Source organism: Rana temporaria, chromosome 2 (genome assembly GCF_905171775.1).
Source record: "Rana temporaria chromosome 2, aRanTem1.1, whole genome shotgun sequence".
Lineage (NCBI taxonomy): Eukaryota > Metazoa > Chordata > Amphibia > Anura > Ranidae > Rana > Rana temporaria.
The window spans coordinates 378,998,702-379,012,097 of NC_053490.1; the positions used below are offsets into that span (position 1 = coordinate 378,998,702).

Consider the following 13,396-nt stretch of genomic DNA (forward strand, 5'->3'; position numbering starts at 1 on the left):
TAAGGAGGGGCTTTAAGTCTCACAGACAGTCATGCACAGTCCCGGAATCACAGAAAGCCATGCACATTGCCAATCAGTTTATGCTTTCATTATATCTTCTCTCTAAAACACTGCAACATCCTGTTTATATTGATGCTCAGGAAGCACTGAGATACTCTGGTCCACAACAATCACAGCTATCTGACATCATTTGTTAAATACAAATACAACAAAAAAAAAAAAGAGGAAAAATATTCCGGTCGTAACATGGAATTTCTGCAGGTAAGTGATTTTTTTCTTCATGTTTAAGTCATGTTTGCAATATAAACATAGTTGTGCTACCTGCTGTGACTGTTGCATTTGTTACACCAGTAACCTGTGTATGTAAAGATATATATATATATTATACCTAATATGCTTTTATCTTATTCCCTCAATTTACACAATTAATTGTAGGGCATATAGCAGACTGGCAGCTTCCTTTATTTACTGTATATATCTTGCAATAGCATAACTGTTTTTGTCTCTGCGCCTTGTACTAGATTTTCATATATGATGAGCAATTAATGTTTTGTAAGGCTGATTTTTTTTGTATTGTATAAAAATCTAAAAAAAATCAATTGTCTTAACTAGTGCATGTAGTCTCTCCCCTTCACTAACTCTTCCCATAGATATACAGCCAGGTTTTTTAAACTATTATTTAATTGTAGAAGTCAATACAAGGAATTTGATCTCATTACTGCTCCAGACATCATCTTTTAGAAGAAGAATTCATCCGATAGGATGAATGTGTATCCTTTTGCATTCAGTGATGATAAAGTGGTCAGATGCAAAAAGTTACCCTGTGACTTTGTCCTAAAGGTAGCTTTACATGTTTTGTTCTGGTCCTTCAATCACCATTAGATTTACAGTTATACTGTTTGATGGCCATCCATTCGGTTTATATCCAGTTAGGTAGATCTTCACATAGATGTTGGTATACCTAAAACACATTGAACAATTAGGCTCTAGGATGTTTGGGCAGTTTTAGTCTACTGTCTTGGGTCAAATCGACCTGGGATTCTACAGCCATCCACTGGGAGTTGTGATAGTTCACTTCACAGGACATCTACATGCCAACGGACTGATGTTAACCCCCTCCTCATCTGGATTCAGCAGTGGTATCGTTGCACACATTTTTATACCAGTATCATACTTGGCTACATGTTTTTATGACTGCTTTTGCTACCGTTTGGTATTACTCGCAAAATTTTTACAGTTTATGTAGCTACATCAATTTTATCTCCAGTGCAATATTTTGTTACCTACTTGAAGACTATAAAAGTTTTAATGCTATTGCCATTGAGCGCTGCCTTTGTGTGTTTTTTGTATTCTGCTATGCATTTTTCCAGTGGTTGGTAGCTGCACTGGGAATCAGCCTGCAAGGAGATCTGCTAAAAGTAGTTGGATCTGTATGTACGTTATAATTAATCAAAATTTAGTTGATTAATCGATTTAAAAAAAACGATTAATCGAACACAAACATTTTGATCAGTAACAGCCCTAATCTAAACCCATGTTATGGGCAGTAAATGCATTTGCAGACCCAGGTGTTTTAAAATGAGCAGTGACATCATCACTGTTCTCACATACCCTGTGCATTAGGGGTGTGACCCAAAAGGACTAACCATTACAATGTGCCTACAGAGAACTACAGAGGGGGCATATATAAGACAAGTCACTGTACCCAAGGGTAGAGAGCACCAGGGACCAGCCTTTAATACAAGAAAATCCTGCAAAGAGGCAGGGTGCAGGAGTTATTTTATGCTGGATTACTGGCAGTAGCAGTGTTTTTACTGGGCACCCAGGGCACATGCCCTGCATCCATTATAGGGTGGTCCAGACAGCCCGGAGCTAGGACCAAGGGGACTTGGTGGAGGGCACACATGACACAGTTAACAGGGCAAATTAACCATTGGCTCTCGGGGGCGGGGGGGGCGGAGAAAGGAGGTGATAAAAGGGTAAGTCCCCGACCCCAGAGCAAGCAGAACGCGCAGGAAAGTTTCAGATAGAGACACCATGGCTGATCTGGCTACTATTTGGGCCCAGCTGCAGGCAGAAGCGGCGATCCACGGCCCGGATTGGCTCCAGGACCAGCTGCGGCCCATTCTGGGGGGGGACAGCCACGGCAAGTACCGAGGGGGGGCGGGATCCGGGACGAGCTCGGCGGTCGCGGCCCCCGGAGCGCTTCTCCCCGGATTCATCTCCCAGAGCCCAGCGTTCCACAGGGAGTCCCCATGTGCGGGCCCCTCCGGGCCCCCCCGCGAAGCGCGCGGCAGTGACAGGCAGGGGGGGGGACCGGGAGGAATCCCATTCGAGGACGGGGCTCGGCGGGCGGCCGCTCCGCCCGCCCTGGGGCGGCCCCTAATCCCGCACGGCGCATGGAGTCGGAATCGGCGGGCTCCTCCCCCCGCGTTGCAGCGCGGGGTGCGGGGCCTCAGCGGGGGAGGCAGCGGAGCACTGCTGCTGGGCATTCATCCTCCGCTGCCGGCAGCACGGCTCATGTGGAGACGGATGGAGCGATTGCGGGTGACAGCGGTGTTCGAGGCGTCGGGGCTGGGGGCGCCCCCCCCGGCCCGCGGAAAGCGTCGGAGAAATCCGTGAACGGGTCTGGCGCGCTTGCCGCCGCCAGGCTCGCGGCAGCCAGGGATCCTTCCCCTGGCGGGCTGTCCGAGGAGGGCGAAGGGCCTGCTACGGTCCGATCGGAGGGTGAGCTGAGTGACTCGGAGGAGGATCTCCCCCCCCGGGAGGGGGGTGGCGGCGGTGGAGACTGCGAGATCGGCTAGTGGTCCGACCCCTAGGCAGCATGGTAAGTCAGCTTCTCCTGCTATCTTGAATGCGGGGTTGGGTATGTTGGGACAAGGGGTGCCTGTGGTAGCGGGGGCGGCGGGGGGTTCCCCTCCTGGCACGGGTTTAGGGGGGGTGGACTCGGGGTTGGGGGGGTTTGCGGGGTTCTTGGCGGGCATAAAGGCACTGGTGGGTCAGTTTGAAGGCACAGGGGGGGGGTTCCGGGGCCGGCGGCCGCTTGGGTGGATCCCGCCGGGGCGGGGCCTGGCGCGGTGGTGGCTTCTGCGGCTCCGCCGGTGGTGGCAAGCCTGCCCCCACCGGTGGTGGCCCCCGCTGTGGCCCCGGCAAGTGCGGTGTCAGCAGGAGTGTCCGGGGAGGGAAAGGGGGCGGGTGATGCAGCAGCAAAACAAGAGATTATACGTCTAGCGGACGCAGCTAAGTGCGAGGTTTACATATGTTACGAGGCTTCGTTAGGGACCCACCTCAAGGCGGAGGTCAGGGAAAAAATATGGAAAGGTGAGTATGTGGAAATTTTTTCTCTCCTCCCGCTAGAAAATTTTTATCTGGATAGGGGGAAGCCTGATGAGTCTAAAAAGGAGGAGGAGGAGAGGCGTCGGTATCGGTTGATACCCCGCACTTTCGCAAATTGGTTGCAGGCCTTTAGTATCTTGGCATGTGTGGTGGGTGAGAAAAAGCCGGAGTGCTGTTCGGGTTTATTCATCTACCAAAATGCAATCGGGGAAGCTCAGAGGGTCTATGGGGGATCGGCGTGGCTACGCTATGACGAACAGTTTCGTCAGAGGATGGCCGTGCGCCCGGACCTGCGCTGGAATCAAAAGGACATGAACCTGTGGTTGTGCTTGATGACGGCGGCCAGGGCCCCGGGACAGTTTTTTCAGGGAGGGGCCGGTGGTCCCTCTACCCAGGGGCAACCGGCCAGTCGGGCAAAAGGGGTGTGCTGGCAGTTCAACTCTGGCACCTGTAAGTTTGGGGGCAACTGTCGGTTCAAGCATGAATGCTCAGGTTGCGGAGGCTCCCACCCACTTTCCAAGTGCTTCAAGCAAGCCAAGGGCCGTGGAGGGGAGCCTGCAAACAAGGGGGGAGACGCCGTGAGGGTGGAAAGGATGCGGCCGTTTCTCGGTAGGTATCCGGACAGGGGGGCAGGGACCGTTCTGGAGAGGGTTTTTTTCCGTGGGGTTCCTTATTCCGTGTAAGATGGAGACGGTCCCTCCAGTGCCGCGCAATTTGAGATCGGCGTTGCTTCATCCCGAAGTGGTTTCGGAGAAACTGCAAAGGGAGGTGGCACTGGGGCGCATGGCCGGTCCCTTTCCGGTAGCTCCATGGGGGGGGGATTTGGTAGTCTCTCCATTGGGGGTGGTGCCCAAAAAGGAGCCCAACAAGTTTAGGTTGATACACCACCTCTCGTTTCCGAAGGGGGGGTCGGTCAATGACGCCATTGATCCGGAGGCTTGCGCGGTCAGTTACACGTCATTTGATGCAGCGGTTCACTGGGTTTGCCGGTATGGGCAGGGGGCGTTGATGGCGAAATCGGATATCGAGGCGGCGTTTCGTTTGCTGCCGGTACAGCTTCCGTTTGTTGGGGTGTCACTGGGAGGGGCAGTTTTATGTAGACCGGTGCCTTCCCATGGGGTGTTCCATCTCCTGTGCGTTTTTCGAGACGTTTAGCTCCTTTTTGGAGTGGGTGGTGAGGGATGTTTCGGGCCTCAATTCAGTTATCCATTATTTGGATGACTTTCTGTGTATAGGGCCGGCTTCCTCCAGAGTGGCCGCGACACTTTTGGCCACGCTGGAGCATATGGCTGACTATTTTGGGGTTCCCTTAGCCCCTGAAAAAACGGAAGGTCCGCGCACGGTGATGACGTTTTTGGGGATCACGTTGGATTCCGAGGCCATGGAATGTCGGCTGCCGGAGGACAAAGTGTTGGCGCTCAAGACGGAAGTTAGAGGCATGTTGGGGGTACGCAAGTTTCGGCTAAGGGAGCTTCAGTCCTTACTGGGCAAGCTGAACTTTGCGTGCCGCATCTTGCCGATGGGACGGGTTTTTTGCCGATGGCTGTCGGCTAGCACGTCGGGGGTGGAGTCCCCGAACCACTTTGTTACCTTACAAACAGTACACAGGGAAGACTTGCGGGTTTGGCACTCCTTCTTGGAATCCTTTAATGGTAGGGCGTTGTGGATGTCCGGCCCGGTTAGCAATTTTGAACTCTACACCGACGCGGCAGGTTCCTCGGGCTTTGGGGCCTTCTTTAGGGGCAGGTGGTGTGCGGGCCCGTGGCCGGCGAGCTGGGTGGCGGCGGGATTGACAAGGAACTTGGTGCTGCTGGAATTGTTTCCAGTAGTGCTGGCAGTGGAACTGTGGGGGGAGGATTTCAGGGACAAGAAGGTAAGGTTTCATTGCGACAATCTGGGGGTGGTGCAGGCGATTAATCGGGTATCAGCATCGTCGCCGCCAGTGGTGCGATTTCTGCAACATTTGGTACTTAGATGCTTGCAATTGAATGTTTTTATTCATGCAGTGCATATCCCTGGGGTGGAAAAGGTTATTGCTGACGCATTGTCTCGCTTTCAGTGGGACAGGTTCCGAGAGTTGGTGCCGGAATCGGAACAACACGGAGTACCTTGTCCGGAAGGGCTATGGAGGATTGCGTTGGCGTGATCTCTGGTTGGCTTAGAAAGTCGGTGAGCGAGACCACATGGGTGGCGTACAGTAAGGTATGGCGGGACTGGGAGACCTTGGCGGACTGGGCAGCAGCGGAACCCTTTGGGGCGGAGGCGCGGGGTTTGTTGTTTTATTTTGTTTCTAGGAACATGGAAGATGGGGTGTCAGTGGCGGCGTTAAATAAAAAGCTGGCGGGGCTGGCGTTTCTATTTAAGCTAAGGGGATGTCAGGACTTTACCAAGGATTTTTGGGTGAGACAAGCGGTAAAGGGGTATAGGAAGGCGAATGTTTCTAGAGACTCGAGACGCCCGGTGTCGTTTTCAGTACTACAGGGGCTGTTGGAGAAATTGCCTTCAATATGTTCTTCGGAGTACGAAGTGGGGCTATTTACGGTGGCTTTCTCGTTAGCTTTCTTCGGGGCCTTTAGGATAGGGGAGCTGGTTAGTCCGTCCAAGAAGAAACACGATGGCTTGGGAGCCCATGAGGTGAGTTGTGGTGAGGACAGGGTATCCATATGGCTGCGCAGGTCCAAGACGGACCAGGCAGGTAAGGGTAGGGAGGTGCTGGTCTTTGCGTTACCAGGTTTTCCGTTGTGCCCAGTGGGGGCGGTGCGGGCTTTCCTAAATATGCGCCCACAAGTGGGAGATTCGTTTCTGATACATGGGGACGGGTCTCCACTGTCTAAGTACCAATTCATAGCCATCTTTAAAAAAGGTCTACGTGCGTTGGGAGTGACAGAGAAAGGTTTTTCTTCTCACTCTTTTCGCATTGGTGCGGCAACTGAAGCAGCTAGGAGTGGTTTGGGAGTGGAGGTAGTGAAACAGATTGGCAGGTGGGAATCCAGGCGATTCCAGAGCTACGTGCGCCCCCACCTCCTGGACGGTTAATTCCGGTAAGGGGGGGGCAGAGGAAGAGGGTAGAGCATTCGGGGGTTTTTGAAGGTGGTGATGTGTGTGTATGTCGGTGTGAGGATGCGCAGTGTATTACCCCGTTTGTACAAATCTCTTTACAGGTGGGATTCCGGCCCTGGTGTGGATCTTGGGCCACTCCTATGTGGCGTGGGGAGCTAGGCGGGCGGATGCTAGGCCGGAAGGTGGGCAGATGGACTTCCCAAGGGGGGAAGCCTGTGTTCGCTGGCTGGGGGTTCCGGGAATGCTGTGGGGAAGGTTGGTGGGAGAGGTGCACCGCTATGCACGCCTGGACCGTGCACCCGACGTGCTGTTACTACACGTGGGGGGCAACGATCTGGGGGTCATTAGGGTGTGGAGGGGCACCCAAGGATAAGGTTTTACCCTTGGGTGCTGTGGCTTGGTTTTGGTCTCTGCGGGTGAAGGAGGAGCCGGGTTACAATAAAGGATTGAAGACCTGTCGGTGACAGGGGATATATGATGCCCAGAGAACGGAGGTTACCTGGGGAATGAGCATGGTGCACTGCGGTCGTAAGGTCTTTGAGCCAGCATCGGCTTGAGGCCTGTCAGAAGGGCACGAGGGACCGCAGTGCAATTAGAGAGTTGGGATACATATGTTTATATGTATATATGTTTATGTATATATGTTTATATATACAATTTAGGTTTTACAGTTATAGGCTTTCGCCTGCGGAGACCAAATAGGCAGTTAGTCAGTATGGCAGGTGTTTACGTTAAAATTGTTAAAAATTATTATTATTATCTTTAATAAATTAAGGCTGCTACGGCCTATTATTTACCCAACAAAATGGTGTGGTCTCCATGTTAATGGGGGGGAATTAAGTTTGGGTTGGTTTAAGGTGTTATTTATGTTGGGTAATGGTACATCTGTTATACTTGGGTCATGGTTATCAGCCACTGCAGCAACCAGCATCTCCCCCACCAGCTGCCTGTCACAGCTATTTACATTAAGGCTAAAAGGGGGCAAACCCTCCTGTTTTTTTTACCTTAATGCATCCTATGCATTAAGGTGAAAAAACTTCTGTCAGTCAGTGGCCCCCCCAGCACGCCCCCCCCCCCCTCCCGCCGTTTTACTCACCTGAGCCTTGGAATGTCCCACGCCGAGGTTTCGTAGTCTCTCTGCCCAGGGTTCTCTGCTCTTCATTGGATAGATTGATAGCAGCGCAGCCATTGGCTCCCGCTGCTGTCAATCAAATCCAATGAAACGGTTGGGAGGGGGCGGAGCCGAATGATGGACTTGGGAGCACGCCCGCAAGGTAACCCCCTTGGGAAAGCGCTTCTCCTAGGGGGTTATTTAATGCGGGGAGCAGCTGCGAGAGCTGCCGAGGGACCACATAAGAGGACGATTGAGGCCAAACTGTGCAAAACAAATTGCACAGTGGAGGTAAGTATGACATGTTTGTTATTTAAAAAAATTTAACCTATAGTATCACTCCTCCCAGGTGCCCCCTACTGTTGTGTCATGTGACACGTCAGAGCCAAGGGGAAGCTGCCCCTAGGCTCCTCCTGGGCTCTGACGTGTCACATAACACAACAGTAGGGGGCACTTGGGAGGAAGACCATCCCATGGCCATCTGGGAGAGAGGAGGGATTGTACTGGGGACATATGGACCTGGAAGGGGGAAGATAACACAAATCTGTGTTTTTAGGGAGAGCATTTGTGCTGGGAGGGAAAATAAAGGAAGGGGGAATTCATGTTGGGAGATTTGTTTTGGGCGGGGGGCTTTTTTGTGGGTGAAGATCCATCCTTGTAAAATTCATTTGTGCTTGGGGGGGGGGGGTGAGTGCGCAGATTAGTGATGATTTTTGGGGGGCTGGGGGACCCCTGTAAGTAGTGTGTTGTATACTGCACACTGTTGATACACTTTGGCCACATCCACTGCTTTCCATGCCTCATTATTGCTTTACTTGGAGTGCCCAAAGGTGCATCTTGACTTTTACAAGCCCAGCAATGCCCTTGATACTGCACAGATCTGGAAAAAACACATAAAGGATACTAAGATTCAACTAATAATATACATGCCTCGTTTTCAGTGTTACATTGTAAATGTTACTAGCAAAAGTGTGACTATTCCAGAATCGGCAAGAGTGGGGTGGTCTGAGTTATGAGAGCAGGAGTGATTAGCTTTAGGGGCATTGGAGGCAAAGGAGGGGTGCATTGCTAGCAAGCACAGGGTAATAACTCGAGGTGGGGGGGGGCAACAGTCATAAAGTGAAAATGAAGGGGAGGTGTACACTAAGGTGATCAGATTTTTAAAATGAAATCCGGGGACATATTTTTTTTTTACTAGTAATGGCGGAAATCAGCGACTCTCTGCCCGTCACTGCCGCCGCCCACCTCACAGCCCCATAAGTCTCACTCTCTGGGCTTCAACTACTACTGGGTGGGGAGCAGAAGGAAAGTCTCAGGGCGCACCTTTTTCAAGCTCTAGAGCTTGAAAAAGGTGTGCGCTGAGACTTTCAATACCTCACGGCGCAAGCACTGAAACGCATTGCATCCTGGTCCTGATGTCACTCCGCCTCACGCCGCGTCCCAGCACAGACCTGCCACTCTGTGTTCCAGCTCTCCACCTGGCAGCCACAGCAACACCCGGAAACAACGGCTTCTATAGCGAACCGGCACCCTGACATGTGGTAAAGCACAGCAAACATCGCCAGTTGCAGGGACTCCACCACACGAGCTGAGGACTAACTGTCATATTGGACTTACACCTATGCCTACACACAGTAATTAACATGTGAGTGCTTTGATACTTTTTTTAAAATTAAAGTGTACAGTTTTATCTAAGTGGCGCCTGCCCTTTGTCTTTCTCTTGTTACATGCTTTGGAGTCTGGCTTCGGCTCCCCCTGCAAGGCTGCCCAGATTTGCACACGCATGGAGTGAGGACAGTGAGAAGCACACTCTAGTGCAGTTGTAAGCTGGGGTTAAGGCACAATGAGGAGAATTTATTAAGACTGGAGCAGCCATAATCTAAAGCAGCAGTGTATGGCAATCAATCAGTTTCTATCTTTGATTTTCAAAGCTTAAATGAACAAGTCAAAGTTAGAAGCTCATTGGTTGCTATGCACAATCAGCTTCTATCTGCTACAGTTTTAGTAAATTCCCCATAATGAGTGCCAAGGGAAAGGGGTGAACAGGTGCAATGGGTGCTGAGAAAAGAGGGGCGCAGGTGTGATGGGTGCTTTGAGAAGGGGGTGTAAGCACTGAGTGGTGATGAAGCAAGGTGATGGGCTGCAGTATAGCCATCAACTTGAAGGTGGCACTGTGCCGTTTCTTCATGGTGGCAGGAGACCATTGAGGACTAATTTGTCCCCTGCTCTTGGCTCCAGGTAGTCATCTTAGGGAAGACAACATAGCTTACAGGATGATGAAATTCTACAAGATTTGAGAGGCCATATTGACACATTGGTGTGCCCACAGTGTGGGCGTAAGATAGAGACAGAGATAGAGAGAGAGGAAGAGTAGCATTAGAGAAAGGTATCTGTTAACCGATTGCCAACCACCGCACAAACGTATACGTCGACAGAATGGCACGAACAGGAAAATGGGCATACATGTACGTCCCTTTAATATTGCCACCGTGGGGTCGCGCGCGACCCTGCCGCGAACTTGTGATCGTGCCCGTGGGACCCATGGACTCGATGTCTGCTGGTGTCCCGCGATTGGGTCATGGAGCTGAAGAACGGGGAGATGTCAGTGTAAACACAACTTCTCCCTGTTCTTCCTAGTGACAGGTCACTGATTGTCTGCTCCCTCTCATCGGGAGCAGTGATCAGTGACGTGTCACTCATAGCCACGTTTTCTAACAGTTGGAATAACTCCCTAGGGCACACTTAACCCCTTCTTAGCCCCCTAGTGGTTAACCCCTTCACTTCCAGTCACATTTACACAGTAATCAGTGCATTCTAATAGCACTGATCACTGTATAAATGTGAATGGCCCCAAAATAGCGCTAACAGTGTCCCATGTGTCCGCCATAATGTCGCAGTTACGATAAAAATCGCTGATCGCCACCATAACTAGTAAAAAAAAATATCAATAAAAATGCCATAAAACTATTCTCTATTTTGTAGACACTATAACATTTGCGCAAACCAATCAATAAACGCTTATTGCGATTTTTTATCAAAAACATGTAGAAGAATACGTATCGGCCTAAACTGAGGAAAAAATATATATTTTTTACATATTTTTGGGGGATATTTATTATAGTAAAAAGTAAAAAATATCGATTTTTTTTCAAAATTGTCGCTCTATTTTTGTTTATAGCGCAAAAAATAAAAACCGCAGAGGTGATGAAATACCACCAAAAGAAAGCTCTATTTGTGGGGAAAAAAAGGACGTCAATTTTGTTTGGGAGCCACGTCGCAGCAGCATCTCTCCCAATACAGTCCAGAGTAGCTCTGGCAACTAGGGTAGCCACCTGTCCAGGATTCACAGTCATGTGTCTGGGTTTCAGTCCACTTGAAACCCGGACACATTCAGACAGGAATGTGGCTTGGAACAGGGCTTGACAGGAGAGTGAGGGGGCACTATGTGTGCCACATTACTATTCTCTTTGGAGTGCCCAAACATGTCCCAGGTCTGTTACGATCCTAAAGTGTAATGTAGCGGTTATTTGCTACTAGTAACTAACATCCACCATATCACCCTGCTGCCAGACCTTCATCTATAACCTCAGAGACATTGAACAGTCATTTGCGTTGTTTTTTTGTTTTTTTTGTTTATTGGGGGATATAACTTGGATGTGGTAAGGAAGATATGGGATTCCCATAGAACATGTTGCTTTGCCATCATATTTTAGTTTACATCGTTTTTTTGGGATTAGCCTTGAAGAACTGATGTACTTTTAACATTTTAGAGTCTTTTCCCCTGCATATCAGCATGCAGACTATTACTCCTCTGCACTAGCTCCTGAAGACTGTTGCTCCCAGGACTTCTCTTCTCCTGCACATAACTTGCGCTGTAAAACTATTAGATTCCGTCCCATCATCTTCATTATGACAAAAAGGGACCACTCTGAATAATCCCAGATTGCTGACTGTAATTAGTTGTACTTGGTGGTACTTGACTGCCTAGTTACTAGGCCCAAGGCCTGTAGAACCCCTCCCCGGGGGGCCTAGTAGTTTAACAGCTTGTACTTGGTGATGGACTACTGATCCCAGATAGCCCGACCTGCAAATCCTGCGCCTTCAGGCAACATCGATTTGACACACTTCCCCACAATCTCTCCTCTGATCCAGGACTCCTCATCAATGACTGTGTAATTTTTTTTTTTTTTAAAAGCCTATGGCGTGTGAACACACCCAAAAACTCCACCCGGTGCAGAAAAAATGTGCACACACATAAAGAGTGTTCACAAAAACGTGCAGACGGGTGCAACGTCAAGTGGTCCTCCTGTGAAGAGGGACCCAAACCCTGATCCCCCGGGGCGTTAGGCTCCAGACGGGGACTGAGGTACTGTGGTCCGAGCAACCGAAGCCGACACGGACCCAACTTCCTTGGAGGGACTGCCGAAACAGAACCCTCCCAGTACTAGGTGGGGCTCCCCTGAAGGGAGACCCCATGAGCGCAGGCGAACTAAGCCAGAAGGCCATGTCCACCCACTCCCAAGACGTTCAGGGCTGGCCCGAGGACCCGCACCCTACTAATCACACAGTGTCACAAAACATGCACAACAAAAAAAGACAAAAAAGTGACAAACACAGGCTTAAATAAAATAAAGTGGGGGAAGGGATAGTGGAGAGGAGAGTGAAAGAAGTGGCCATTGTGATGAAACAATGACCAGGCCCTCCTGCCAGGAATAAAAAAAATCCTCCGGTCCTAGCCAAAAGGCCCGGCCCAGGAGGCAGGTGCTAAAAAAAGCGCTTATCTGGTGCAGTGACCGTGGTATCTTAAATCAATGTGTCCCTCACACACAGTGATCTTCAGATACCCCTGGACTGCCACTCCAGGGGCACATGCACCATAGGCTTTTCGTTCCATATCCAACCCCCTCACCGGCCAGTGCAGCCCTCCACCCCTGCCAGCTAGAGAGCCCTTCAAGGTTTTCTTGGGGAGAATTGCCACTCGGATAACAGCCTCCACCAATACTAGCCCCTCCAGACCCTCCGTCAACCCAGCGGATTTGCATGGCTCTACCTCGTCGTACCACAGGGCATTACCAGCTCCTCCAACCGGATCACTGACAGAGATAGCACTTACACCAGCCAGCCAGAAGGCCAGACTAGAACTCGGCAAAAAGACCAAGACCAAGCGCAGCACCCATCCTCACCAGGAGCACCCTTGCAGATGGCTCAGACTCAACCATGGGCCGGCCCCCAGTATTCTGTCGGGCAGCACAGCGTAGTCCCTGCTGAAACCATCCTTCCAGGTGCAATGACGTCATTGGATTGCATCCACCCTCCCCATGTAGGAGGTGCTTCAGCGCTCCGCTGACAACTGATAAGGACAGATACCACACCCAGTCCCAGCCAAAAGGCCGAGAAACGGCAGGGAAGACAACCACGATCAGCACGGCCTAGAGTGTGCAATAGCCGTGCCTCGCCCTGGGAGAACCACCTTCATGATCATGGTGTCTCCCCTGCCAGGTAAGTTTTGAATAAAAAAACAATATATTTGACTTTTTGCTATTAAACATTCCTAATAAAAAAAAAAAATGAATTTCTTTATCCGTTTAGGCCAATATGTATTCTGCTACATATTTTTGGTAAAAAATCCCAATAAGCTTATATTGATTGGTTTACACAAAAGTAATAGCGTCTACAAAGTATGGGATATATTTAGGGACTTTTTTTTATTTATTATTGTTTTTAATAGTAATGGTGGAGAATGGATGAGTGATTTTAGCGGGACTGCAGAGGGTGCGGATTGTAATCCGCAGTGGATCGCTTTTTAGTGGACATTTGACAGGAACTGTTATGTACCCTTCTTCCTGCCTATTTTAACCCCTAGTCAACGCACCCCACAACTGTCTGCAT

At 50.2% G+C, this 13,396-nt stretch overlaps 1 non-coding gene across 1 annotated transcript; it reads right to left on the minus strand.

Annotated features, from left to right (window-relative positions):
• Positions 1-12,855: 12,855 nt before the first annotated feature.
• On the minus strand, positions 12,856-13,014 carry LOC120929869. Its single transcript, XR_005747534.1, has one exon. It is a non-coding gene; the product is annotated as a U1 spliceosomal RNA (small nuclear RNA).
• Between the last annotated feature and the right edge of the window lie 382 nt (positions 13,015-13,396).